Source organism: Canis lupus, chromosome 4 (genome assembly GCF_011100685.1).
Source record: "Canis lupus familiaris isolate Mischka breed German Shepherd chromosome 4, alternate assembly UU_Cfam_GSD_1.0, whole genome shotgun sequence".
In the NCBI taxonomy this organism is placed as follows: domain Eukaryota; kingdom Metazoa; phylum Chordata; class Mammalia; order Carnivora; family Canidae; genus Canis; species Canis lupus.
Genome location: NC_049225.1, coordinates 15,235,694 through 15,260,559, shown reverse-complemented (window position 1 = coordinate 15,260,559; position 24,866 = coordinate 15,235,694). Strand labels below are relative to the sequence as shown.

Genomic DNA, 24,866 nt, shown 5'->3' with positions numbered 1-24,866 from the left:
AACTGACATGGCTTGTGTGAGTTAAATCATGACAATTTAACAAGATGGCCCAAAGAGAACATTTAGACCTGGCATAGAGGAAGCACCCGTTGCATGTGAGCTGTTCGTGTTGTCAGAGTTCCCTGAGTTCTTTGGAAGTGCTGTCTACCCAAGACAGTGGTTGTCTAGTAATGATTCAGTCAGTATTGTTGTAGTGAATTGTGGTTCTCAAGTCCTTAGACATGGAAAATGTTGCCTAAATTAAGCGGAAGGGAAGAAAAAGGATGGACCTAGGGGACCCAGAAGCAGGAGGCGTTTCCCAATAGCAGGGAAAAGTTGGTCTAATTGACTTCCTCAGGTAGAATCATCACAAACCAGCTGAACGAGTCACAGTTTCCCCTAGCAGTTAGGTTAGCTTGGGAGGAGTTTTGTAGATGCCCCTCGCACACAGAGTCCCTGGGGTTTAGATGCACTTCAGCTGAAAGGCATCAACTAGTATGGACAATGAACCTGAGGCTTTGAGTCGGCTGCAAGGCAAAGAAACACCAGCAGCTCAGGAATGAAGACTAACCCACTATCTGGGTTCACCATGAATTGATGCTCTGGGCTCCCCATACATGCAGAGCATCTCCACTAGCTGTCAGCACATCAGTAAGACTCTGCAAGGTGAAAGCAAACCTTGTGCCCTGGCTGTTCAGAGTCCTGGTGATGCAATAGTCTAACCCAATAACAGAGGAGGCCAGACTGCCTAGTTGGCAAATAAAGCCCGTTTAAATGACTTTAAGAAGGAAAAAAAAAAGGAGGGGGGATTTCACAGGTCTGAACACAGGAAGCGTAAGTTCAGATATCTCCTTTGTTGTCTTTCTGTGGAAGTCACGCCATTCTTTCCACCATAGAACGTTATTTAGCTACATTTGGAAAGCCAAGTGGCTCCCCATTCCCACTGGGTTTCTTTCTCTTTCCTGCAGAATTATATAATGTTGAAGAGCCTAGAACATGGGTTCTGAGCAGGACCCCCATGGCAGCTAAGCATGGCTGGCTTGGGGTCTAGACTCAGGAAATTGCAGTCTGGGACCCCATTCAACAGCCTCTCAGACCACAACATCCCATGCTCGCAGGAAAAATAAAAGCCAACATTTAAAATTTAAAAGCCAAGAACAACAGAACTTGTGGTTGAAGTTACCTATTCACCATTTCCTCCTCTGTTACTCAAACCTAACTTTATAACTATAACTGTGTCTATTTAGTAACTGCTTGGTACTCTGTCCCAGGGTTCACAGAAATGGGCCAGGGGACCCTGGTGGATCTTCACATACTCTTTGACGTAGGTGCTGAAGGCCTCCTTATTGGGCTTAGAATAGTTATGATAACTCCCCTAGGCTCCTGCTACAGGAGCATATACATTTCAGGGTGTTAAGCTGGAAGAGTTATGGTGTCATATGTTGGGGGATCTAGGTTCCCATTGGAATCTTCTCAGGAAGGACTCTCTGCCAAAAGAAGACGGTATGACTCTCCAATTATTGTAAAGAGGAAGGCAGGCTAGCCAGCCAAAATGAGATAGGACATTCATCTTAGGGAGCGAAGCCATTTCTGGGTTATGTAATAGACCAGCAGCTGGTGTCTTTCAGAATCCAGTTGAGAAACCAACTAAGCTACAAACCCAACCGATAATCCCTTGGTACCTGACAGCAATCACATTCACAGAGACTGAACATAATGAATTCAAATAGTAATGAGGACCTTAAAACAAGTACAATGCCCATCCCAGTCCAACAGCACTGGACAAGAACAGTGTGGAACGTAGAGAAGAGCCTAGAAGAAGAGGACCAAGTGGGGCCTGGTGAAAGGTGATCTGTAAATGCTGGCTGGTGGTCCCTGCCGGGCCGTGTGGGAAGCCCCTAGGTGTATACTCAGCCCATAGCTGTCTGCAGGCACTGCCTTCCTCTCTGAGCTCCCTCTACTCTTTGCAGGTTAAAGCCCCACCTGCACAAGAGTGGAAGGGCTGTGAGGGACATGCCCGGTGGTCCGCAGGCAGTGGCATGAGGACGTTTATATCACACAATACTCGGAATCTGTCTCATAAAATCTCTTAGATGTATTTCTTCTCCTAACTGCTTTCCTGCAGGACCTTCACATGGGCTTCTTTTCCCATGATTCTTCCCCAAAGCAGTTCTCAGCCCAACTCCCACCTTTTGCTTCTTTCTCTCCTGGATGTTTTCCTGTAACATTGAAATCCTGCCCCTTTATCTGAAGAGCTTTCCCACTGTCTCACAGAACTAGGGCATCAGCCTGGCACCCAGCCTGCAAGGCTCCCTTCTGGCCCAGGCAGGTTCATTGAAGCGCATCCCAGCTGCACAGCCCTTCCTACGAAGCGTGTCTGCATGGGGGGCACAGATTCACTCACTCACCACGTCCTTGTAGGAGGTGCACCTTGTGGTAGGCTTCTCTTCTGGAAGACAAAACAGACAAATATCTCTGCCCTTGGAGCTCCCATTCTAACAGGGGAACGAAGTTTTATCTAACACATACACACCTGCAAACACGTTATTTGGTAATTGATTTCCACGTGTGCATGTGCATGTGTGTGCATGTGTGACTGTGTGCATGTGTGTGTGTGTGTGTGTGTATAAATCAATAGGTAAATCTAAGTCAGTCTCTAGCATGTGGGTTCTGTCATCCTCAGCAAGTCCTTCTGGCATTTTCTTTGTCTCTTGCTTTTCCCCTGAGAGATGGTAGGTGAGCAGGGCCCAGCTCAGCTAGGGTGATTCCTACAGGGGTTGTGGGGAACACACTATTTGAAGGCCTCTTACTTCAGATACAGTACTTAGGAGACTATAGCCTGGAGGGGCATAGCAGAGCCAGGTGAGACAACCATCGTGGAGTTGGGGGGAAGACAATGCCTTGGAGGCAAGGTGCAATATAGCAGTCAAGAAATCAGAACACACAAAGCAAGGAGTGGTGGAACAGCAAATGGGAAGTGGTCCCCAGCAACACTGGAGGCAGAAGAGGTGATGTTTTCGTCAGGTGTGGAGGGATAGCCAGGTTCACTGAAGGGTCTAGGTACACACTCTATCCTGAAGAAAGGTCCTTTCTCCTCTTCCTCTCCCTCAGCTCTTCCAATCCTCCTCTTCCTCTCCTCTTCCTCTCCCTCACAGCTCTTCCAATCCTTCCCCACAAACCCTATAATGGAAACAGGAATCTTGTCTGTCTTGCTCAGAATAATGCTTTGCAAATAGTGGGTACATGCTAGGCGGTGACTGGTGGGCTGAATGATGGGCTTACTCCTCCTAAGCCTTTGCAGCCCACCTCAGCTCCCTGATTTCTTCGGAACTGAAGCCCTCAGTCACCTGGCATGAAGTTCTTATAGCATGGAAAGCACACAGAACCAAATCCTGACTCTGACTCTTACCAGATGTTTCCAAACTACTTAAATTATCTCCACCCTCAATTTTCTCATCTGCAAAGGGGGATATTCCTCACAGGTTGGTAGTGAGAACCATGGGAACAATGTGTAGGCACAGAAGTCCCCGGCACATTAATGCATGAATTCAGCACTTCTCTTGCACTGCTACATTTGATGCCTCTTTTGTAATTGCTTCCAATTCTTTAAGTTTTCCACTTAACAATAATAGGAATGGCCCTCATTTGTGGAGCAACTTCCCTCCAGCCCTGCACACTGCAGCTGTTGCATGCATACATTATCTTTAATGATCATATCCTCCATGGGAGGCAGGCCCTCTTATCCCCATTTGTGGAACAAGGAAACAGAAGCTGGGACAGGAAAAGGGGATCAATCAGGCTTGCCTCTGTTGTCAGTGCTGGAGTTGGAATTTGAAATTGGATTCATCTGCCAAGTGGCTTTGCTGGCCTCCTAGCCTAGAGCATACACTTAGGCTGTATGGCTATGCTAAGTTCAAGGCCAGCCATCACATCTATGTTTTTTTTAGGTTTTGCTCTATTTTATTATGTTTAAATTTTATTTTTTGTTTTATTGGGGTATAATTGACAATTAAAATTTTATGTAGTTAAAGTGTGTGACTTAATGTTTGGATATAGGCATACTTTGGTATATTCACGATCAAGCCTCACATGATTACCTTTTTTTGCTGTGAGAACACTTACGATACACATTTTAACCAATCCCAAGTATACAACACAGTGTGGTTACCTCTAGTCACCATGACGTACACTAGATCTCCTGGATTTATTCATCTTGCATAACTGAAACTTTGTACCCTTGACCAACATCTCCCCATTTCCCCTTCCCCCAGCCCCTGGAAACCACTGTTCCACTCTGTGTTTTTATGAGTTTGTCTATTTTAAACAGGAATGACGTCTTCATCATCTGTGTCTCCAATAACTCTTATAGTATAGATATCAATATATTTGTTTGGTTTTAAACATTCTAGGAGAAATAGTATCAAGACTGAAGATGCAGAAGCTCATTTGCTAGCTCTAAAACTTTATGATGCTCTTTACAGACTGCAGTCTCTTGACTCAGAGAGGTTAAGTAAACTAAAAGTATGAATAATCTCAAGAAAGTGGTATATTCCTGCATGATAAAAGATACAAGGGATGCTGGAGGAACATCCCAGGGTATATGGGATGCTGTCCAGAAGAACAAACACTTTCCCTGGCCTGTTTGGACTATGGGTTAGACTGGGTTGGCATGTGATGCCTTGCTTGGCAAGACAGGACAAGAAATGAATCAATTGCCCAGCGCGATGGTATGTGCTATTTCCAAGCTGCCTAGCTCATGAGTACTGCACAATCCAGCAGCCCACTCTAATTTGTCACACCAAAGGCTGCCTTCTTAGTAAACAGTTGTCCACACTTCTGTTCGTTCTGAGTCACCACTTAGTGTTCAAACTGAAATGCCAGCGCAGTCCTTGGAATACACCATGCAGTGTGAAACCGAGGGAGGTGGGGTTGGGTGGGATGGCACTTCCCGTGGAAACTTCCGTGTCCTGCAACGGAGCCAGAACCTCCAGCTGGAGTTCTGCAAGGATGGCTGCAGGGCAGCCCCTGTTGATAGCTATCCTCTGTAGGTGAATCTCCTCTCTTTATGACTGAGGAAACGGGATGAACTGGTTCAGTGACTTGCCCAAGGTCTCCCAAGTCCTTTCATGACTGGGCTCTTACCTCTCCTATGTTATCCCCCATCTCATCCCACATGTATTTTTTTATGATTGTGTTCAGTGGCAAGTAACAAAAAGCTCAATTAATCCATTGCTTAGACAAACTGGGAGGTTAATTTTTTTACTTTTTACTTTTTTTTTTTTTTTTTTGGTAGCCAAGGTTGCTATGATGACTCCATGATATCTTTAGGAATCCAGGATCCTATCTTTATCCTATGGCTTTTTTCCCACATGCTTGTCATCCAGTGGTCACCAAATGGCTACTCCTTTACCGTATCTACATTCCAGTCTGGAAAAAACATAGGAGTGATGGATAATGAAGTATTCACTAACCAAGGCTGCCCCTTTTACTGAGCTTTTCTGGAAGCCCTCCTTAGTGACTCTTACTTGTATCTCCTTGGTCAGATGGGATTATATGGATGCCTACAGTGGCAAAAAGAATTGGAGACTGTTTGTTTAATTGGGCATATTGAAATTCACAATACAACCAGGGTTTGATTAATGAGGAAAAGGGGGAATTGATAATGGGTAGGTATATGGCAGCGTCTACCATATTCAGGAAATGTGTCTCATTTATTATTCTCCCTCTGGGGCTTAGCTTAAGGCATGGCACATAGTAGGCACTCAATAAGAGTCCAAGTAAGAGAGGAAGTTTTCTGATCCTTAGACCAATGCTACTTGCCCAATGTGACTCAGCACATCTTTGACCTTTCAGACATGAAGCAAAGCCTTCTGGGGATGGGGAAAAATAACAGGGTGAGATCACTGGGGGTTGGGGATGGGATAAATCTCAGACATACTTACTGCTCAGCTGGAAACACTCAACTTAGCAATGCCTGGGAGCTAGAAAAGAGGAAAAGAAGGGTCCTCCTGAGAAGTATAACTGTATGTTGTCTGTAGAGCTCCTATTCTCAAATCAAAAAGAACCTGTTGGTCACTATAAGACTGTAAGAGCCTCATTAGGTTTGTGGGACATCTTCATCCCATTTTCCTTTCTTTGTAGTTGAGAATTCCTCTGCTACAGAACTAGGCTGTCTTTTGTCCTCTAAGGCCAAGCACTATTTCTGTATGTCATGCTTGTTTCCAGCTTTTCACAATTATAAACAACTTTGCAATAAACATCCTTGAAATAAATCTTTGGGTTCATCCTTGTGCATCTTAATTATTAGTAGTCTAAATTCCAAAAAGTAGAAATGCTCATTTTTAAGGACTCCAATGAGCATTGTCTAACTTCCAGAAAGTCTAGTTACTTTACACTTCCATCAGTCATAAATGGAAAAGTCTTCCATCTTTCCAGCAGTGGTTGACCTTTCCTTCTGAAAGCTTCAATTGTCTGGCACTCATTCTGAGGGTCTAGTCCTTCTTCCTCTCCTCCAAAATAACAGCAGAATAACTCCAAACTGAAAACAGATATGGAGGACACCTGGTGTTAACATGTTTCAATTTCCTGACTTGATTGTAAATTTCACTTCAGAAAGAATGTGGTTCTAGACTGTGTACATAAAGGAAACATTCATTAAATGCTTGATGAGGGAACTCTGAGATGGTTCCATGGGCTCAGCTGGGATCCTAAGGGTCATTCTTGACCTGTCTATTGTTCTCCATCAAGTCATCAAGTCCTGTCAATTTGACCTCCTAAATACAAAGGTATTACCTTTTCCTCTTCTGAATCATCTTTGCATTTGCCTCTGACTCAATCATGTCCTCTTCATCTCCCCCCATTGCTTATCTTGCCATTCGTTTCTTTCCTACTATGCCTTCAATCCATTCTCCACATAGCTCCAGATTGATTTTTCTAAATACCTATGACCATGTCAAAACCAGCTTCACCCCTTTTTTAAACCTGTGCTCACAACCTAACAACTACCTAAGGTGCTATTTTCCCTCACGTCCATGTGCAAAATAAAGATTCCATAAATGAGACTTATTGAAAGGAGTCTCCTTTGTTCACTATTTCCCATCCCCTTTCTTCAGAGAGCCATCTTAAAAACCACCTAGTTGAACTTCTACATTTTATAGATGAGGACACTGGAGAGCTCACACCTAAAACACCATTCCTTTCCACCTCAAATAGCAAACTTACATTCCCTGTTAAGATTCAGCTCATTTCACTCAGAATAATACCCTCCAGTTCCATTCTCTTTCCAGGAAGGCTTGTGACACCCTCTCTTTTTAGCCCAGGCTAGGGGCCCTTTCTACATGTCCTCATAGCAAGCTGTGCTCACCCTTTCTTTACATGGTGACTGTTTTTTTCATTTATCTTTTAATCTTCCTCAACTAGACTGTAAATTCCTTGAGGGCAAGGATTGTGCTTGTTCATCTTTCTATAGACTCTCAACAGTGCACATATTCAATGATGGCTACATAAATGTTTATTGAGTGAATAAATGAATGCCTGGTTACAGATAGAGAAAACACACTGATAGTGACTGTCTCCAAGATGTATAGACAAGATTACTAGCTTCCCTCTTTCACATCCATGTGATGTGGGTGCCTTCCTTTCAGTGAAATACCCTAAGAAGGTTAGGGCCAAGTGGGGCTTCCATTTGGTAAAGGCTTTTTCCTTCTAGACAGTGGTCTAGAAGGAAAACCATTGTCTAGAAGGAAAACCAAACCAAATTTGTGGGATAACAAAACCAAATCATCACCTCACCTGTGTACAATGTGACAGGGTTTGAAAACATTTACGTTTCAATACCTATATTTTCTAAATCTATCATTCATTAAGAGCTTACGATGTACTGGTCCTATTTAATTCATGGTGCATATTTTTCATCTATTCCTTACAACAGTCCTAAGTGTTTAGTGCAAATTAGATTTACAAATTTACATATCAAAAATTTCAGAGGTGGAGAGGTGAGAAACCTGGCCAAAGCCCTGTGGCTAGTAATTGGTTCAAAACTGGTATTTCAGCCTCTAGGGCTCACATCCTTAATTTTAACCTGACACCCTTTCCAAGCAATCTTCTTACCCACCCCACAAAGCTGATGGAGCTTGTGCCCCTGTGCCCACCTTACTTATGAGGACACTGAGCCTGAGCGGTAACAGAACATACCCAACACCACCTGGTTAGGACCTTGAGGCAGGTGGGACAGGATTACAGGTCTCCTGACTCTTAGAACTCTTGTCTGTTTAGTGGACACAATTTAAAAAAAAACGATCATGACAGTGTAACGGGTTTGTTTAATGATACATGAAGTTTATTAAGAGCCCCAGCTGCTGTGGTCCTGCAAACCCCCAGGCTCTGGGCAGGCCCTTTGCTCAGGCATTCTAAAGAAACGGCTCCCTCTTTAGGCCAACTGGAAAAACAGCAGGGACTCTGGGCACACAGCCCCCAAACTCCCCTGAGCACCTGCCAGCGTGGTGGAACTCGGCCAGGTATATTTTGGATGTCTTCAAACGTTTGTCGTCGTTGTTGTCGTCGTCATTGTCATTGTTGCTGTTGAGTGCCCATTAAGAGATCATATATTATCCGGGACTGTGCAGTTGAAAAATGGTTTGGTGGCTAGTATTAAATCACACATTAATCTCATCTCTGTGAGTTTGTAATGCCTTCCTACAAGGGAAGCTGATTGCCTCTTTTTCTCCATCTCCATCATGATGGAAAATAAGAGGGAGGAGAACTGAAGCTGCAGAGGGAGGTGATCTGGAAGGGGCAGATTCTGAGCTATAGCCCATGGGTGGGTTGGCCTGTTGCTGACCAGATGGCGGAGATGGGAAGTGGCTGGGCTCCAGGGCCTCTGTGATGCAAACCTTCTGCTGCGTCTAAGGAGCAAGAGTGGAGGAGGAGGGGTGAGAAGATGGAGGGAAAAACAGGGTGTGACTTGGACAAATATGAAGACCCAAGACACAAAACACAGGTTGAGATATCTCTTCCACGCTTAGAACTAATTAATATTATTGACTAGATGCTCATAAAATATTTGATCTGGAAGGATTCTAGTGTCACCAAATCCAAATTCACCTCCTAAATTCTCATCCACTCATTGGACACAAGTGGTTCCCCCAAAATCCATATTCCCTTTCTTTTAGAGAAAATTTTAGGATGTGTACATTGCCGACCAATTTCCTTTCTGTGTGGAGAGCTGGAATGTCATACAGTTATAGCCCCAAAGTAGAGACTTGCTGTCAGAGAGCCCCCACTGACACAGCTTGAAGCCTTTTATTGCACCATAGAATGAGTCGCACTTCTGAATATTGGATAAGCAACTGATACCAGATCCTCTGTAAGGCCACCTGGATGGCCCCAGGGTATCCACATGCCCTCCCAGTGATGCAAACACCCAGTGGAATGTGCCCTTTCCCCCACTGGCACAGGGATTCCCAAGATTGAGAATGAACATTTAGCCTCCACTGTGAAGCAGTTGGCAATTTCTAATCCTCTTGGGCCCTTATTGCTCCCTTCTCTGAAATGAGAAGTTTGACAAGGATAGCTCCTAGCTATGCTGTCCAGAATCTAGAAGACCCTGGGGTGCAAGCCCTTCAGTCTATCTCATGGACTAAAGAGGCTCTATTGGGTATCCACCAAATATTTAGAGTCCAAAGCTAAAAATATGTTTGAAAACTACTGGACTACATGATCCCTGCTTTGGTTCACTCACTTATTCATTCATTCAACAAACATTTATTGAGCACTTGTTGTGTGTAGGGTACTGTTGTCAAGGAAACAACGTGAGTGAAAAACAGATTCCTTTGTGCAATAGAAGCTATAACTTAAAATCAGGACTATATGGCTTTCTACTATAGATGTGACCTTGGACACAGAGACCACATCCTCATCCAAAACATACTTTTGCACACATTTAACTTCCTGTTTTCTGGTTGTCTCACTTCCTCTTGAGAACTTGAAGCTTGATTGTTGAATACATGGTATTCACCTAGACCCAAAGTGTTAAGGAATATGATTTTCCTAACTAGGAATTAGGGCAATTTTTCTGACAAAAGAGGCTTTTAAAAAATGATTCATTTATTTATAGGAAAATTTGTCTGAAAGATATAAAAATATCATGTTTTGTGAATCCTACTTGACAGATTTTTTTAATGAAAAGAATAAGATTTCATGGGAAGAAATATCAAATATATCATAACAATGCAGTTAACATATTATTTGTGTAGTCTTCTTCATCATTGGTCCACAGGTGGACTGATTGAGGGCTGATCCATGACAGGTATTTTTCTAGGCATATATGCATCTGTTGCCTCATCTAATCACTTAAGCTGCCCAGCAATCCTGTGAGAGCTATTTACCAATTTTTAGAGATAATGACACTAAAGCTCAATATCTTTCTGAAGTTCACAAAGCCAGTTAGAAATCCATGTTTGAAATCCATTGCCGTCTCATCCTAAAGCCTGTCTTTATTATTTCTATCACATGGTGCAACCTTCCCTCTTACTCAATATTATTTGTTCCCAGTGCCTTGCAATCACCTTTAGGCACATCTCTGAGTAATCATTAGGAAAACCAAGTAATATTGTATCATTTAAAAGGTCACAAGAGGCTCTCTAACTCTGTTCAGCAGTGAAGGGACAAATGTGTACATGTCCTGATTTAGCACTCAGGAATTTAGGAATCTAGGTACCAATATTTTCTGCTGTGCATAATTTCATCTTGTTCCAATTAACTACCAAGTTCACCCTACATTAAGGACACAAAATCTTTTAAAAATGGGATTTTAGAACAAAGCAGTTAAAGGTTTGCAAAAAGAATGAAATAATTTCCCCCTAGATTATCCCATTTAGGGCCTTTTGCACCCCAGTAAATCAGGGATAATGATGAAGACTAGTATATTCTATGTCCTCAAGGTCTTCATGATTAAGACTTTTCATATATAATTTCCTGGAATACAACTATAAAATTCTACATCAAAGTGACTATTATCAGTAAAAATTTTCTTAGAGAATTTTCCTTTGTAGAGCAAAAATAAGCTTCTCCAAAATTCTTGCATGAGCACACATATGCACCTTTGGCTTTCGATGCCAACATTTTCTATTTTCTAACCAAATAGGGCCCAACCTTGCCCTTTTCTCTCTCCACTGTTTCGAAATCAATGGTAAAGATGGAGAATAGTCAATGTTGAAAAAGGACGAAGTTGGTGGATCCACATTTCCCAATTTTAAAACCTACTACAAAACTATAGTAATCAAAACAGAGTGGTACTAGCAAGGAATAGACACAGAGGTCAAAGGGATACAATTGGGAGTCCAGAAATAAACTCTTACATTTAAGGTCAATTGATTTTTTACAAAGACACCAACACAATTCAATGGAGAAAAAATAGTCTTTCAACAAATGGTGCTTGGATAACTGCATACACACATGCAAAAGAATGAAGTTGAACCTCTACCTCAACTTACATAAAAATGAACTCAAAATGCATCATAGACTTAGACGTAAGAGCTAAAACTATAAAACTCCTAGAAGAAAACCTAAGAGTTAGTCTCTGTGATCTTGGATTTAGGCAATGGTTTCTAAAAGCACAACAGAGAAAAATAAATTTTAAAAACTGCAATTCATCACAATGAAAACTTTTGTTCTTCAAAGAACAATCAAGAAAGTGAAAAGAAAAATACATAATGGAATAACATATTTACAAACCAAGGAAATTGATAAGGAACTTATATCCAGGATATGTATAGAGGTCTTGCAACCCTATGGTAAAAAGAAAAATAAGTAATTCAAAAGTAAATAGGATTTGAAAAGACATTTTTTTCCAAAGAAGATAAATAACCATTAAACACATAAAAGTATGCTCAACATTATTAGGGTCAATGAAATGTAAATCAAAACCACAGTGATCTACTACTTCACACCCTCTAGGATGACTAAAATAAAGAAGACAGATAATTAAGTGTTGGTAAGGATATGGAATTTTCAGAACCCTCACATATTGCCAGTTGGATTGTAAAATGGTGCAACCACTTTGGGAAATAGTTTGTTAGTCCCTCAAAATATAAAAACAGAGTTACCAAATGACCCAGCAACTCCACTCCTAGGTATATACCCAAGGGAATTGAAAACATTATGTCCACACAAAAGCCTGTATAAGAATGTTCATAGCAGCATAATTCATAATAGTCAAAAAATGAGGGACGCCTGGGTGGCTCAGGGGTTGAGCCTCTGCCTTCGCTCAAGGTGATGATCCTGGGGTTCTGGGATTGAATCCCATATCCAGCTCCCCACAGAGAGCCTGCTTCTCCCTCTGCCTGTGTCTGCCTCTCTCTCTCTCTCACTCTCTCTCTGTCTCTCATAAATAAATAAATAAATAAATAAATAAATAAATAAAATCTTTTTTAAAAAAATGAAAACAATACAAATGTCTGTCAGTTGAGGAATGAATAAATAAAATGTGTTATATCCATATGAAAAAAATATTATTCAGCAATACAGAGGATAAAATATCAACACATTACAATTGCAACATATTACAGCTACAATAGAGATGAACCTCAAAAACACTGTACTAAGAAGCCATTTATAAAAGGTCATATATTGCATAATTCCACTTATGCGGAATGTCTAGAATAGAAAGTATTAAAAAGAAAAAAAAAAAGAAAGTATTTAGTGGCTGCCAGGAGTGGGCAGTAGAGAATGACTACTAATGGGTATGGGGTTTCTTTTGGGGGCTCTGAAATTAGTTAGTAGTGATGATTGCACAGCTTTGTAAACATACTAAAAACTACTGAATTGTAGTCTTGCAAATGATGAATTCATGGTATGTTAATTAAATCTCAAAAAGGCTGCTTTTAAAAAATCAATGGTAATATCATAAAACAAGAATCAGTAAGACAGAGATGCTGCTGCCCAGCCATATCTGCTTCTCTTTCTCCTCCCGTGCATACAACTAAATTATTTCTTCCAGAGTCCCTTGCAGCTAACTGTGGCCAAGTGGCTGGATTCCATCCAGCAGAATGTGAATCAAGGTGATACGTACCACTTTCAGGCCTGGCCAATAAAAATTTAAATCTTTCCAATAAAAATCTTACAGTGAAGAAAACTCAAAGGAAATAGAAGGTGGTAGAACCTTAACATGGCTGAAGCCTGAATCCCTGAATGACTAGATGAGAGTCATAGTTCATTCCACTGAACTATGACATGTGTAAGGAATATACCTTTATTGTCTTTAACCATGAGATCTGGAGGTTTGTTACAACACTTAGCTTGCCCTAACCAATAAAACAAATATGAAAATTATGACTCAAGATCTATAAGGTGTCTTAAGAATCATTTATTTTTAACTGATAAAGTTGACCTTATACGAGTAGAAATATTGGTATCCTTCAAGGACAGGCATGAATCTTAGAAATCGTACATTCAAACATAATCAAATTTGTCTGCAAAGCATTTGGGAAAAAATTACAAAATCATTTAAATATCTTTAGTAATAGTTTATAAATATGAAAATATTTCAGTATAATATCAACTTCCATATGAACTGAAGAACTTCAGATGTGTTATTTGTATAATTCTTTCAAGCTTATGCCATTGGCATTATAACATTGGCATCCATTCTCACCAGTTATGTTATAGTTATTTGATAATTTATAAAAAATATTCTTAGAACTTATATGTTTTATACCTCCAAAGTTAGCATTAATAATGTTTTATGACCATATCAATAATCTTATCAAGTGTCATATAGTTTATAAGAGAAAACAACAACCACAACCACATAACCATTAGTTAGCAGAATGTCAAGGTCAAAAACTTTCATATTAATTCCAGTGCTAATTTTTAAAAACCCAGCTTTAGTGAGCTATAATTATATAATTCCATTCATATGAAATACCTATAACATTCATTTATTTTACATGTACAATTAAATGATTTTTTAGTAAATTTGAAGAGTTGTTCAACCAACTCCACCATCCAGTTTTAGAACATGTCCATCATCCAAAAAATATCCTTCATTTCTGTTTGTAGTGAACCTCCATTCTTTCCCCCAGCCTCAAGCAATCACTAATTTACTTTCTAAGCCTATAAAATTGTTTTCTGGACACTTCATATTACATATAACTTTTTGCACCCGGTTTCTTTTAGTTAACATAATGTTTGGGGGGGGGTGGTCATCCATGTAGTAGTAGTTAGTTCCTTTTTATTGCTGACTAGAATTCTATTGTGTGATGCACCAGAGTTTGTTTATCCACCCACCAGTTAAATAGCATTTGAGTTTTTCCTGGTTTGGGTTATTATGAACGATGTCACTATCAATATTTGTGCATAAGTTTTTTGTGAATATAAACTTTCATTTCTTTTGAATAAATGTATAGGAGTAAGATCGTTAAATTGAATGATAAACATTTGCTTATAATAAAACTGCCAAAATGTTTTCCAAATCAGCTGTACCAGTAATGTGTGAAAGTTTCAGTTCTTCTGCATCCTTATCAGGAATTTTTTTAAACCTATTTTAATGGGTATGTAATTGTATTTCACTGTAGTTTTAACTTTCATTTCCTTAGTGACTGAATATGCTGAACATCTTTTCATTTACTTGTTTGCTGTAAATACATTTTCTTTGGTGAAATGGCTGCTCAAATCTTTTGTCTATTCTCTATTTGGGCTGTTTGCTTTCTTCTTATTGAATTGTAAGAGTTCTTTATGTATTCTGGATGCAAGTCCCATATCAGTTATGTGATTTGCAAATATTTTCACTCATCTGTGGATTGTCTTTTCCATTTTTAATAGTACTTTTTGAAGCATTAATATTTTCATTTTGATGAAGTCCAGTTTACCAATTTTTTCTTTTATCAATCATGCTTTTGATGTCATATCTAAAAACTCTTTGCCTAACAGAATCACAAAGATTTTTCTCCTATGTTTTCCCCTCAAACTTTTATCATTTTGCTCTCACATTTAGGTATATAATCTATTTTGAGTACATGTTTTATATGGTGTGAAATTAGGGCTCAAATTCATTTTTGTGCACGTGCATATCCAGTTGCCCCAGTACCATTTGTTGAAAAGATAATTCTTTCCCCACTTATTTGCCTTGATCTTTTTGTTGAAAATCAATTGACTATAAATAAGGTGGATTCCTGGATTATCAATTCTGATCCATTGATTTATAGGTCCATCCATATGCTAATACTCTAGTGTTAACTTTTAAGACACAACACTATGATAGAGGCAACTTTTTATACTAACAGTAAGCTAAATCTATCTTAGTGGTGAGGTGCAATGTTTTGCCCCATACCTGAAACTTCTGGAACAATAGTGTTTTTTTTTTTTATTATTATTCACATTGATATAAAATTAGGTTTGAGAGAGGTGGAAATCAGAGGTGCAGTCTAAATATCTGGAACTTATAACCGTGTCTTATATAAGAATATGTGAATTGCTACAAATTGCATTTTTAAAGGAATATTTGTAATAAATTTCTTCAATATGATATTGAAAGCTATCAGATTGACAGCCAGTTTGTGCTTATCTAATATAAGAAATACTATCAAATTTTCCACTTTGAGTAACATTTACATCACTATTGCTGTATATTATTGAACCTAAGATACCATTAATTATAAAATGCACCACTTTTAAGTCTACTCCAGGAAAGAAAAGAAATGCTTTGGTTTCAAATGCATACTGCCATAACTGAAAAAAAAAAGCACTCTAGTTCCAGAGATGTAAAATTATAAGTAAATGTGCATCTTTAAATTGATGAGATATAATGTTTCAGGGGCAAAATGTTACTTTTGAATTGTCACATTTCTTCCAAAAGAACTATTGCTATTGTGGGATCTCTTTAAAATTGTATTTTTTTCTCCTTTGCTTTGTATACATTTTGACAATAAAATAAAATTATATAATTATTTCCAGGTTTTTGAATATATTTCAAATAATTTTGACGTAGAAGATTGCATCTAGGCATCTTTAGATACATAGTATATCTGTGTCTCCATGAATCCTTAATATTTCTTCAGCCAGTGAGATCCTATCATTTGAATACAAGTGCATCCTTATCTTAATGCCCACCAGTTTGAATTATTTTGAAATTATTTACTAGTCATTGGAACTTATGGAATAGACCAATGATTTATAGCAACCCTGGGACAGCATATTTGAAATCTGGATAATCCCAGAAAATTTGGGATGTAGACTCTATACCATGGGCATTAGTCACTGGCGGGACTGCTGAGAAGCCACAAGCTCAGCCTTCTGTGGAATGTACATTCCAGTGTCAAAGAATTGCCAGATGTGAATAGATCCCTGTCATTTTCTCCAGGACCGAATTCCTACCATGAAGCTGGAGATGCAAATAGTCTGAGCAGTTGCTTACACGGGGTCATCCCAGGGGCACTGCAACTGTCCTCACTTCCACCAAATCTCTCGCTTATTGGCCTACTCCAGTGCCTTGGTATCACCCCTTCAAGGTGACGCCCTACCTCTAGAGAGTTACTGTCTATGGAGAGATGATATCTATTAGATATCATTGTTTATTACTGGCCTGGAGAAAAACAGGAGAAAGTCAGGGTGTGGGGCATCAGGTCCCCCAGGTTTTTCTACTCATAAGAAAGCTGAGACATGCTTGGGCTCACTTAAAAAAGAAGAGGAACTACTAGGTAGCAGATATTATAAGGAAATCTGGACTGAACCAAGAATTTCAAAGTTGTCCAGAGTCTGATGTTTCTCTAGGGAACACCTCAGGATCCCTGGTTCCTGGTCTGTATGGTCTTCTCATGTTGAGTCTGCTTCTCTCTGCACATCTGCTGTCCTCCACTGTCACCATGGACAAGCTAATCTTTAATATATTTTCATGTCCAATTTTTTAATAAGTAGCTAGGTTCTACTCAACCTAGCTGAGTAGAACCTTTCTCACCTGGCCACGTAATAGGCCACCTGATGGGCCATAATAAGCCAACACAAGGGTAGCCAATAACCAGTCCATGGCCACTTCTAGCCCCTGAGCAGTGGTGGCACTGTTGTCTAGAGCTGGAACTGTCAGAGAGATAGGACATAGAAGACACTGACACCAGGGAGAGTAAGCAGTGGGGAAGGGAGGAGTAGGGCACTGCAGATAAACTTTGTCTTTGAGGTCCTGTATATAAAATGCTTTGCATCTAAGTGCTGTGAAGGCCACTGTTGAAGAGTAAGGTGTTTTTCCTAGCAGACAATTTTGTCTCTGGATAACCCATGGCAGTTTGTATCTGACAACAGTTTTTCTCATAACAAATGAACAAGCATGGTGTCTTAGCCTGGATTTTTCCAAAAGGAGAGCCTCAGACAAAGGCTTTTATACAGGTGATTTATCACGTGATCCCAGGGAGCAATGATGGATGGGAGAGTAAAAAAGGAACGAAGGGAGTCGATGCCAAGATTTTTCTGGAACTTGGCCCATGCTGTAGGCAACTGGTGCTTGATCCTTCCAGGGCGTTTTGAGGAACTTTGTAGGATGTGGTCTCAGAAACATCTACATTAAGAAGAAAGGAGGAAACATTTATTCACTGAATCCCATCCCCTATTGGTAAGGGAGCTCTACGTTTCCATGATACCCATGTATAAGGACAGAGCTGTTTCTACCTAGAGTCAGAGGAGCAGTGAGAAAAGTATGACCACAGACCTGTTTGACTGAACCGGCACAAAGCCGGTCCAAACTTTCAGGGAACTGGTTTCTGCTGTAGTGCCTGGTGTAAGAGATCTCCAACATGATCAATGATATGAGTAAACCTCTCTCTTGGGAAGGAAATACATTTTCATCTGGTCCAGAGAACTTGATTTTATTTGGCATGCAAAAAATCTCAACCATGTCAATTTCCTTCATTTCCCAAGGAGGAAAACTCTAACTTTTTTTTTTTTTTTTTTTTTTTAATGATAGGCACACAGTGAGAGAGAGAGGCAGAGACACAGGCAGAGGGAGAAGCAGGCTCCATGCACTGGGAGCCCGACATGGGATTCGATCCCAGGTCCCCAGGATTGCGCCCTGGGCCAAAGGCAGGCGCCAAACCACTGCGCCACCCAGGGATCCCAAGGAGGAAAACTCTAAATCACAAACTTACACATTAGTTATCTACTCCTTAGGGAGCTTGGCCTCTCTTAGGAATTGCTACACACACACACACACACACACACTGTATTACACAACTCCAAAAGATGTCATTCACATCCCAATCCATGGAGTTCTGTAAAGCCACAGGGTTATATACAGTGGCCCGACTCAGGATTTCTCCTGGATTTTCCCACTGACCATGACCAGTGGAAAGTGAAAGTAGAATCCACTTTCAAATAATAAAAATCATCCCTAGGAGGCATAACATCCCATCATTAGTACTGTGTCCCCTTATTCAAATGCTCTTAACTTTATTAAAATGTGAGTATCTCTCAATGGGAAGTGATTTAATCTGTTATTAGTTACTTCTATTTTAGCTAAGTGAAGAATCAAGTTTTTGATGGGAGAGAAAGTAGGGAGCATGAATGAGAGGACTGAATACTGGAAGAGGAGGGGTAGAGAGTGTATGTCTAGAAGTTTCTAAAGACATATTTTAGTTACTTCACAGTTTGAGCTGGGACTGACCTTTCTCAGGCTGGTTGAATATTGTCCAGAGCAGTATAATTCCCCGACACTTCATATTCTACAGCTTGACATCAACCACATTGTTTCATCTATGCCTTTATGGAATCTTCAGAAGCTACGTGTCATGAGAATTTCAAAGTTAAGGAAGATAGGAATACTTAGGGTATATCGAAGCTATCTATGGGGACTTACAGATTCCAAGGTGTTTATAGTCTAAGATCATGGCATCAACACAGACTCAGAGAGAGACCAATGGATAGTCATGTGCTAAAAGAGTGGTATTGGAACAAAGAGGATGTAATAGAAAGTTCGGAGAAACCAGAAAGATTATCTTAGAACCCAAAGCCCTGAAGTTTTGACAAATGCTTGGTCAAATCTGATCTGCTGCCTGTTCTCATAAATAAAGTTTTATTGGCACACTGCCACACCCATTTATTTACCAATGGTCAGTGGCTGCTTTTAAGCTACCTTGGCAGAGACTATAGGGTCACAAAAACTAAAATAGTCACCACCCAGCCCCTTATGAATAAGTTTGTCAATCCCCGGGTAATCTATCCTCTCTCTGTGTTGATATTCCTGTTTTGTTTCTTTACAAGGCAAAGATTTGCCAGTGATTGCGAGCCACAGTGAGGAACCACTCTTTGAATTTTCAGCTGAGTTATCCCAGAACAATAGAATGGAGTATTCAGACAGAAGCTGCCTCAACCTCCCCATTTAAGGATCTTTTTCTGGAGGGGCTACAGCATTCATTCCATCAGTTGACAGACCCAGAGCATCATCAGTGGAGTGCCAGGCACCAAGGTAGGTACTGGGGAAATAAAGTTGGATAAAACATGCTCACCTCATCGTTCTGTGTCAGTGGTGCCTACAAAGGCCACACGAGGCAGTTGGCACCTGTGACCTAGTCTTCCTTTTCCGTCTCTCCTTTCTCTCTTTCATCTCTCTCCCTCTCATCTCCCCCTCCACCTTGACTCTCTCCTGTCTTTTCCTTTCATCCTCTCTCTTGCCTATAACTCAGGCCTGCTAGTGCCACCCAGTGGCTCTGACAGGCATTACTCGGACTTGCAGACTGCCCTCAGGGTGGGGGATGACCACGGGGAAGTGGGTGAGAGCCTGTAATTTGAGAGCCAGGGACTAGATCTAGAAGGCTCTAGTGCATTTTGCAATTATCTCCTGATTGTTCAAAGCATTAATTTTTAACGTCATTTTAATACCTTGGTGTAAACGAAGAGACGAAGGTAGGTTTGTTAGAAAGAGAGAGATCCAGAGTTCCCTAAAAGCTGAAGTTAAAGAACTAAATGCATAGGGCTCTGAGCAGAACTCGCACAGTCACAAAGGTGTTATTTAGATGGGATATGATATGGATGGAATACTATCTGCAGTGATGGCTTTAGGACTGTAAGCAGTTTATTGAGCTATCCCAATGGGGTTAAGGGAATTGGCTCTCACATAGACGATTTCCCTGCAAGGCTGTTGTCCAGAGCCCTTTGGATTCTTGCAGGGCTGGCCTGAGACCCTTGCTGATTCCTTCCCTCCTGCCACGCCTCTGCCTCTGAGGAATGGACTGCAGGGTGGGGTGGGGAAATGACTGTGGTTGCCTCTAAGAAGGCTGGTTCTTAGGACATTGAGTAAGCTGGGGCGGGGAGGGTGGGGGGCGGTGTGGCGGGGCGGGGCGGGCGTAGCCACTATCTTAGAAGGAGGGTTCTGCCTGCTGTTTGAGAAAATTCTGGGGCAGCATGAAGAGTCCCAGTGTACATTCTGCTATATGATGCTGGCGGCCTGTCCAGTCCTAGCCTTAGGACAGACATCCTCGATCCATGGCCAGGTGGATTTCTGTTGGTGCAAGGGAGGCTGCCTAGCCTTTCCTAGCCTCCCAGAATCCACTCAAGGATACCGGCTGTCCTCAAGCGATACTTACACTGTGACTTTAATTTTCTGACTTGCCCAAATTATTTTTTTTCTCTTGGAGGAATCTGGGTCTCAGAGTTCAATCTCAGTAAGCACCAGACTTGTCCAGGTGAAATGGAAGTTCTAGCACTAGCCTTTTAAACGTCAGAAGAAAGAAGAAGAGGCCACTGTCTAGTATCATCACATTTTTGGGTGGAAAAGTAGTTATTTGAATTATAGTAGTGTTTGAAAGATTTCCCTGTCCTAAACCATCTCTTCCACTTATATGCCTGAAGCTCAAGAATTCACCATGAGAAATTCATTTTTGGGGTAAAGCATTGACCTGTCCTCCATGACTTCTCTTAAAATAAAAACGCTCCAAAGGACCTTCCCCATAAAGTCACTAGCCATCTACGGGTATGGCTTCTGAGTTGAAAAGTGCCAATCAGCTTAGTACTTTGGAGTCTTCTCTGAAACTAGTAATAAGTTTGCCTTTATTTTCACAGTTAAACTTACCAAAGAAGTTATCAGTCACGAACACAATATTTTTAATGCTTAAGTTTAGTATTTTATTTTACTTTTAAAGATTTATTTTTATTTATTTTAGAGAGAGTGGGGGCAGTGGCAGAGGTAGAGGGAGAGAGAGTCTTAATCCAACTCTGCACTCAGCATGGAACCCTTCATTACAACATGACTTCAGAAATGCATTGCTTTATTACTTATGTCTCAAGTTATGTAGTTTAGCCCATGTAGATATATATTGTTTTGCCTACCTACCTGGAAGGTCAACAGCTTTGCAATCCCCAGTGGTAGGTATGGTGCTGGGCAGATGATAGTTACTCAATTGTCTATTAAATAGGTCAACTAAAGGCAATAGAAAAATAAATAAATAAATAAATAAATAAATAAATAAATAAATAAATAATGTGATAGTTAGACCTATGCTTAGAGGAAAGGTCACATATACATTTTGAGGTCTCTATTCTTTGACCCCAAAGGAGAGGTCTTATTGAACAAACTGACCACATTTGGCAGCTAAAACATGAAACCCTGGTCCTTTAGAATCAAGGAAGTAACACAAACCAATATTTCCAAAAAGTTCAGCTCACATGAAGTGCTAATTCTGTCCTTGTCACCATGACTATATGTTTGTTGTCAGGACTTGAAGTGGATAATGAAGGTGGTTGAGGGGAGAAAGGGCCCCCAACTGGCCTGAAGGGAAGGACCCCTCTGAGTCATCCATGAGTCAGGGTCTTTGATTGGGCCCATCAGGAAAGGATTCAGTTAATGAAAATGAGTATCAACTAGAGATATACTGTACTAGAAAACTGATCATTAGGATATTAACTCTGGTTCAGAATGAGGTTGAACCATATAAAAACTGTTGATCTTTGGCTAATTTAAACTAAAAATAATTTCTGGGTGCCTGGGTGGCTTAGTGAGTTAAATGTCTGCCCTCGGCTCAGATCATGATTTCAGGGTTCTGAGATGAAGCCCCACATCAGGTTCCCTGCCCAGTGGGGAATCTGCTTCTCCCTCTCCCTCTGCTGCTCCTCCTGCTTATACTTTCTCTCTCTCTCTCTCTCTCTCTCTCTGTCAAATCTTTTTCAAAAAATTTTAAAAAATAAACTACAAAACAATTTCCATTTGATTCATGCTAATGTTAACTCTCATAAAGTTGAATGCACAGTTCTCATTTCCTTGCTGAGTGTGTTAACATCATGGCTGTAGATACATTTGGTTGGAACATTCACTTACACAAGGCAAATCATAATTTTTAGTAACAATAGAATGCCATAATTTAAATTTTACCTTAGAAGTTATCTATTTGAAAAGTCCTTACTCTTATAAATGTGCATCGATGTAGAAATCTTTTGTCAGTCTACCCTGCTCTTCCAAACATTTTTGACACCATACTATAACTTTGATGAAATTTAAGGTTGTTGTAAATAGGAAAGGCCATTTTAAATAAGCTTTCTTCCCAATTCTTTTCTCTCCAGGTTTATTATTTTTTTTAATGGAGGTGTTTGCTCTATTCTGTTTTCTCTAGTGGATTTTTGTGACATTTTAGGATTCTCAAGAGGATTGAGTGTCTTCATCCTACCCACTCCCTCTCCCCTGCTGCACACAACATTATTACTCTATTTACCTTCTGTCTCCTTTCCCTAACTGAAAATGAAGGTAATATTTACTCACCCCTCTTTCTTGCTCAGTGAGATAGCAACAACCCAACAGCACCGAAGGAGTGTAACATTGGAGCTTGTTTTCTCAGCAAGTGCATTGTGGAAGGATTTGTCAGCCCCAGAGCAGAGGTCCATGGCTCTGATAATTTGTCATCAGGCTCAGAATGTGGAGTTTGGAGTTTTTATCTAAGTTATGGCAGTTACTCTTGGAATACTTTTAGTAAAATCTATTGAACTTTTAGCTTGGCCATTTATTCCCATAATACTTACATTGAAACTCTTATTTACCCCTACCAGGCTTAGCTGATTTATCAGATTCTTTAAAAATTGGGTTGTATTTCTTTCCAGTGGTTCCGATTCTTTAAGTTCTCCATAAACTTATGTTTGTTTGGTTTTTGCTGTGAGGATTTGACAGCAAGTAGCTATTGAGGGCTTAGTATCCTCTGAGAGATGCTAACTCCTCTGAACTGTCACTCAGTGGTGCCACCAAGGCAGTAGATAGCCTGCCTTCTAGTGTCCAACCTAGCTGGAAAAGAACTGATTTGATCTCTGGGTAAGCAGAATTAGAAGAGTCCAGAATGTATCCTTTAGTCAGCAAATGAAGTCTGTTGCTCTATTGGGTACAACTGGATATCTCTCACTGGACCAACAGTGCTGGACGTGGTAGTCATTATAGAGCACAGTCTTTGTCTCAAGAAATATACTTGAACTGTTGAAGCAAAACAACGTATATGAGAACTTTAGATAAAAATTAACTGCTATATGATATAGCACTTTCTCTATATCCAAAGACAGCACTGTAATTATCTTTTCTATTCCTTAAATCTATGCAACTTACTTTGTAAGATCATGATGTGGTGAAACTGAATAATGGATGAAGGCACAAAGAATTTAAGTTTTAGGATTAGTTTCATCAACAACCAGCTATAAACTCTTAGAAGAAAATTTTTGCGGCTTATGAATTATTAGACAATAATTTCTTAAATATGGCACCAAAAGTACAAAGAGAAAAGAAAAATGATAAGTTGAACTTACTCAAAATAAAAACCTTCTGATCTGCAGAGATACTGTCAACAGAATGAAAACACAAGCTAGGGGTATCTGAGTCGTTCAATGGTTGAGCATCTGCCTTTGGCTCAGGTCTTGATCCTGGGGTCCTGGGATGGAGTCCTGCATCGGGCTCCCCACAAGGAGCCTACCTCTCCCTCTCCCTATGTCCCTGCCTCTCTCTGTGTGTCTCATGAATAAAACAAACAAACAAACAAACAAACAAACAAAAAACAAAAATGAAAACACAAGCTACATACTGGGAGAAATATTGTAAAGCAAGTATCTGATAAAGGACTTATATCCAGAATATGTAAAGAACTCTTGCAACTCAATAAGAAAATAATCCACTTTTAAAAAATAGGGAAAACATTGAACAGATTTTTTCCCACCATCTCTTCTTTCTTTACCCAATAAGATATACATATGGCAAAAAAGTACCTGAAAAGATATTCAATCTCTTTTGTCATTTGGGAAGCGGAAATTAAAACCACAATGAGATACTACTACACACTCTATTAGAATGGCTAAAGTCTAATATCAGTGATAATATCAGTGCTGACAAGGATGCAGAGCAACTGCAACTCTCATACATCACTGGTGGGAACGCAAAATGATACGGCTAACTTGGAAAACAGTCCTTTATAAAGACAAACACACACCATTTGACCATTTACCCAAGAGAATGGAAAGTTACGTTCACATCAAAACCTCTACACAAATCTTTGGGTGGCTTTGTTCATATTGGAAACAATCAAATATCCTTTGATGGGTGAATGGATAAACAAACTCTAGGGAGATCCACACGATGGAATACTTCTCAGTAATAAAAGGACCTGACTACTGTAGCATGCTGCAACATCGATGAATGTCTAATGCACTATGCTAAGTGAAAGAAGTCAGATGCAAAAAGCTACATACTACATGATTCCACTGATACGAAGCAAAAGTTAAAAAAAAAAAAAGGAATGTCAGCAGAAAAAGCAGAACTACAGGACTGAAAAGAGATCAGTGGTTAACAGGAGCTGGAGTAAGACTTGAGGTTGACTGAAAGGAGCATCAGAGAATCTTTCTGGGGGACAGATCTGTTCTCTACCTTGATTGTGGTGGTTCTTATATGACTATAT

At 40.2% G+C, this 24,866-nt stretch overlaps 1 long non-coding RNA gene across 1 annotated transcript; it reads right to left on the bottom strand.

Moving 5' to 3' along the window:
• Positions 1 to 15,923: 15,923 nt before the first annotated feature.
• LOC111095463 lies at positions 15,924 to 19,600 on the bottom strand. Its single transcript, XR_005357574.1, has 2 exons — positions 19,464 to 19,600; positions 15,924 to 17,521 (listed from the first exon to the last, which is right to left on the bottom strand). It is a non-coding gene; the product is annotated as an uncharacterized LOC111095463 (long non-coding RNA).
• Between the last annotated feature and the right edge of the window lie 5,266 nt (positions 19,601 to 24,866).